Source organism: Eschrichtius robustus, chromosome 2 (genome assembly GCF_028021215.1).
Source record: "Eschrichtius robustus isolate mEscRob2 chromosome 2, mEscRob2.pri, whole genome shotgun sequence".
Taxonomy (NCBI): Eukaryota; Metazoa; Chordata; class Mammalia; order Artiodactyla; family Eschrichtiidae; genus Eschrichtius; species Eschrichtius robustus.
In genome coordinates this window covers 151,800,987-151,806,986 of record NC_090825.1, presented here as the reverse complement: position 1 = coordinate 151,806,986, position 6,000 = coordinate 151,800,987, and positions in this window count along the sequence as shown.

Here is a 6,000-nt window from a genome sequence, read left to right as displayed (position 1 = left end):
AGGGCACAATACTGCACAGTCCCTAGAGTGTGATGACTTGGGACAGCTGCCCCAAGTCAATATTCAGGGGACCCAGCCATGCTGGCAGCTTGTCAGTGACTCAAGGAGCACCAGCTGGGGCCCTGTAACATGTTTGTACCACGCTCACAGAGAAACAGTTTTTTTTTTTTTGAAATAAATTTATTTATTTATTATTTATTTTTGGCTGCGTGGGGTCTTCGTTGCTACGCGTGAGCTTTCTCTAGCTGTGGAGAGCGGGGGCTACTCTTTGTTGTGGTGTGTGGGCTTCTCATTGTGGTGGCTTCTCTTGTTGTGGAGCCCAGGCGTTAGCCATGCGGGCTTCAGTAGTTGTGGCACGTGGGCTCAGTAGTTGTGGCACATGGGCTCAGTTGCTCTGCGGCGTGTGGGATCTTCCCAGACTAGGGCTCAAACCCGTGTCCCCTGCATTGGTAGGCGGATTCTTAACAACTGCGCCACCAGGGAAGTCCTGAGAAACACTCTTCACTTGCCTCCCTTTCCTGGAGTCACCAGAATCACCGCCTATTCCCTTTGTACCCCAGCGTTCCCACCACAGAACAAGGTTAGTAGGTTACCTTCTGATATGAATTGTATCCTCCCTGTGAAGCAGTTGTTTCCTACGTCTGTTTAGGACACTTGCATTTTGTTATTTTAATGATGTGATATCATTAAATATTACATAAATTGATGAAATATGAAGACAATAGAGTTGTTTCTAGTGAACAAGTCAAAAGCTTCCTAAAGTGTGAGCGATATAGCTGCAAAAGATTGTGGGAAAAACTCTAGAAGAATTGTGCACTCAGATCGCTTCCCCTTTATCTATAAGTTTTCATTCTCCTTTAAAGACACCCATACTTTACATCTCAGTTAATGATATGGATGTTCTTTTTTTTTTTTTTTATACTAATTTTTTTTTTTTAAATTTTTATTTATTTATGGCTGTGTTGGGTCTTCATTTCTGTGCGAGGGCTTTCTCTAGTTGTGGCAAGCGGGGTCCACTCTTCATCGCGGTGCGCGGGCCTCTCACTGTCGCGGCCCCTCTTGTTGCGGAGCACAGGCTCCAGACGCGCAGGCTCAGTAATTGTGGCTCACGGGCCCAGCCGCTCTGCGGCATGTGGGATCTTCCCAGACCAGGGCTCGAACCCGCGTCCCCTGCATTGGCAGGCAGACTCTCAACCACTGCGCCACCAGGGAAGCCCATATGGATGTTCTTTATTCAAGAGTGATGCCCTGTGCTCAAAAGCCTTGCTCCTATGTCAAAAGATTGGGCAACGTCTATATGCTTGTTTTCAGTTAAACAAAATGTTTTTGGAAACTTTCATTTTTTGACTTGTTACTTTAACCTTTTTTTTTTCTTAATTTATTAATTTATTTATGGCTGTGTTGGGTCTTCGTTTCTGTGCGAGGGCTTTCTCTAGTTGAGGCAAGTGGGGGCCACTCTTCATCGCAGTGCCCGGGCCTCTCATTATCGCGGCCTCTCTTGTTGCGGAGCACAGGCTCCAGACGCGCAGGCTCAGTAGTTCTGGCTCACGGGCCTAGTTGCTCCGCGGCATGTGGGATCTTCCCAGACCAGGGCTTGAACCCGTGTCCCCTGCATTGGCAGACAGATTCTCAACCACTGCGCCACCAGGGAAGCCCCTAACCTACTTTTTAACACAGCAACACATGCTCCTGAGCAATAATTTGGCTTGAACTGTACATAAATTCAGCTCATCTCTACTTTCTGTTTCATCACAACAAATAAAGAACTGTGCAGACTGCCCTTTCCTGCTGCCAAACTACAAACTGCCACTTTGTGATTTTGTTTTCACATCAAGGATACTCTTCAGCTTTAGCCAGATCCCCCCAAGCCATTTCCCCCTCACTTTCCAGATTAATTCTAGAGGAATGAGATCTATTCCAGCCCCCACAAACCTCACTGGGATGGTTCTAAGTTCATTTACACAGGGAATCCTCTGCTACTTACCCAAATCTCAAAAGCTCCCCTACCCCTTGCCCCAGGCAATTCCCTAGTACAGCACCTGGTTCCTTCTCTTCTTTGCTTCAACCAGTGTTTATTGGGCACCTATCACATGTCAGGCTCAGCGCCAGGTACTAGGTGGGCTGTAGTGAATAAAATGTGTTTACTTTATATTGTCAACAACAGGTATGTAGTATGCGCAGAAGAGCAGTAGCTACGTCTTTTTGTCTTGTTGTTTTAATGGATAAATTGGTAAACTAATGAAGGAGAATTTCCGTCGCACTTTTGACTTTGGAAATTGTTAGTGTATGTCATTATGTATGCATTTAGATATGGTATGTATTTATTTGCATTTCTGTGGAAATTAAAAGGGCATGTAATACTTTAGTTTAACCCAGGGGCTAACAAACTTTTTCTGTAAGGGGGTCAGAGAGTAGATATTTTTGGTTTTGTGTCACAGGGTGTCTTTCACAACTACTAAAGTAAGTAAGCTGTTACAGCATAAACACAGTCATAGATAATACATAAATGAATGGGAGTGGCTGGGTTCCAATACAATTTTATTTATAAAAACAGGCAGTAGCCAGAGTTTGCTGACCCCTGGAATCTATTAAAATACCTTACTGCTGCTCCTATTAGCAATTAAACTTGCTTAAGCCTCTTCCCTTTAAAAAAAAAAAAAAAATCCAAGTCCCACATCACTGCAAGAAGTTGTCTTGTACACACCATCTCTACCTCCCCACCTCTCATTCACCTCCAGTGCTAGACAGTCTGACCTCTGTGCTCACCGCCCACTGAAATTGCTCTTATCAAGGTCACCAACAATCTAGGCAACAGAACCCAACAACACATTAAAAGGATCATACACTATGATAAAGTGGGATTTATCCCAGGGATGCAAGGATTCTTCAATAAACGCAAATCAATGTGATACACCATATTAACAAATGGAAGAATAAAAACCATATGATCATCTCAATAGATGCAGAAGAATCTTTTGACAAAATTCAACACCCATTTATGATAAAAACTCTCCAGAAAGTGGGCATAAAGGGAACCTACCTCAACATCATAAAGGCCATATATGACAAACCCACAGCAAACATCATTCTCAGTGGTGATAAGCTGAAAGCATTTCCTCTAAGATCAGGAACAAGACAAGGATGTTCACTCTCGCCACTCTTACTCAACATAGTTTTGGAAGTCCTAGCCACGGCAATCAGAGAAGAAAAAGAAATAAAAGGAATACAAATGGGAAAAGAAGAAGTAACACTGTCACTGTTTGCAGATGACATGATACTATACATAGAAAACCCTAAAGATGCCACCAGGAAACTACTAGAACTAATCAATGAATTTGGTAAGGCTGCAGGATACAAAATCAATGCACAGAAATCTCTTGCATTCCTATACACTAACAACGAAAAATCAGAAAGAGAAATTAAGGAAACAATCCCACTGACCTGTGCAACAAAAAGAGTAAAATACCTAGGAATAAACCTACCTAAGGAGCAAAAGACCTATACTCAGAAAACTATAAAACACTGATGAAAGAAATCAAAGATAACATAAACAGATGGAGAGATATACCATTCTACTGAATTGGAAGAATCAATATTGTGAAAATGACTATACTACCCAAAGCAATCTACAGGTTCAGTGTAATCCCTATCAAATTACCAATGGCATTTTTCACAGAACTAGATCAAGAAATTTTACAATTTGTATGGAAATGCAAAAGACCCCAAATAGCCAAAGCAATCTTGAGAAAGAAAAATGAAGCTGGAGCAATCAGGCTTCCTGACTTCAGACTATACTACAAAGCTACAGTAATCAAGACAGTATGGTACTGGCACAAAAACAGAAATATAGATCAGTGGAACAAGATAAAAAGCCCAGAGATAAACCCACGCACCTATAGTCACCTTATCTTTGACAAAGGAGGCAAGAATATAACATGGAGAAAAGACAGCCTCTTCAATAAGTGGTGCTGGGAAAAATGGACAGCTACACGTAGAAGAATGAAATTAGAACACACCCTAACACCATACACAAAAGTAAACTCAAAATGGATTAAAGACCTAAATGTAAAGCCAGACAGTATAAAACTCTTAGAGAAAAACATAGGCAGAACACTCTGTGATATAAATCATAGCAAGATCCTGTTTGACCCACCTCCTAGAGTAAGGGAAACAAAAACAAAAATAAACAAATGGGACCTAATGAAACTGAAAAGCTTTTGCACAGCAAAGGAAACCATAAACAAGACGAAAAGACAAGCCTCAGAATGGGAGAAAATATTTGCAAATGAAGCAACTGACAAAGAATTAATCTCCAAAACATACAAGCAGCTCATGCAGCTCGGTATCATAAAAACAAACAAGCCAGTCCAAAAATGGGCAGAAGACCTAAACAGACATTTTTCCGAAGAAGACATACAGATGGCCAACAAATGCATGAAAAGATGCTCAACATCACTAGTCATTAGAGAAATGCAAATCAAAACCACAGTGAGGTATCACCTAAAAATCTACAAACAATAAATGCTGGAGAGGGTGTGGAGAAAAGGGAACCCTCCTGCACTGTTGGTGGGAATGTAAATTGATACAGCCACTATGGAGAAGAGTATGGAGGTTCCCTAAAAAACTAAAAATAGAAATACCATATGACCCAGCAATCCCACTATTGGGCACATGCCCTGAGAAAACCATAATTCAAAAAGATACACGTACCACAACGTTCACTGCAGCACTATTTACAATAGCCCGGACATGGAAGCAACCTAAATGTCCATCAACAGATGACTGGATAAAGAAGATATGGCACATATATACAACGGAATATTAGCCATAAAAAGGAACGAAATTGAGTTATTTGTAGTGAGGTGGATGGACCCAGAATCTGTCATACAGAGTGAAGTAAGTCAGAAAGAGAAAAACAAATACCGCATGCTAACGTATATGTATGGAATTTATCAAAGCAGTACTGATGAACCTAGTGGCAGGGCAGGAATAAAGACGCAGACGTAGAGAACAGACGTGAGGGCATGGGGGGGAAGGGGAAGCTGGGATGAAGTGACAGAGCAGCATTGACGTATATACCCTACCAAATGTAAAATGGATGGCTACCGGGAAGCAGCTACATAGCACAGGGAGATCAGCTCAGTGCTTTGTGATCACCTAGAGGGATGGGATAGGGAGGGTGGCTCAAGAGGGAGGAGATATGGGGATATATGTATACATATAGCTGATTCAGTTTGTGGTACAGCATAAACTAACACACATTGTAAAGCATTTATACTCCAATAAAGATGTTAAAAAATAATAAGTTTAAAATTGTGCACCATTCTGAGTAGTGTGATGAGAACCATCCTGCTTCATCCAGCCCGGGACGTGAATCATCCCTTTCTCCAGCATATCCCACCTGTTAAGTCACTTAACTAGCTGTCTCAGTTATTGAATTGACTGTCTTGGTATCATAGTGTTTGTGTGTAAATAACAACTATTTTACTTAATAATGGCCCAAAGCACCAGAATAGTGATGCTGGCAATCTGGATATGCTAACGTGAAGCTGTAAAGCGTTCCCTTGAAGTGAAAATGTCCAAGTTCTCAACTTAATAAAGGAAGAGAAAAAATTAAATGCTCTGGTTGCTAAGATCTATGGTAAGAACAAATCTTTTATCTGTGAAACTGTGAAGAAGGAAAAAGAAATTTGGCTTGCTTTGCTGTTGCACCTCAAACTGCAAAAGTTAGGGCCACGGTGTGTTATAGGTACTAAGTTAAAATGGAAAAGGCATTATATTTGCATAAGATATTTTGAAAGAGACCATGTTCACATAACGTTGATTACAGCATATACTTATAACTTTTATTTTGTTATTAATTGTTGTTAATCTCTTAATGTGCCTAATTTATAAAATAAACTTTATCATAAGTATGTATGTATAAGAAAAACATAGGATACACAGGGTAAAATACTATCTGCAGGTTTAGGCATTCAACCGGAGGTCTTGAAGCATATT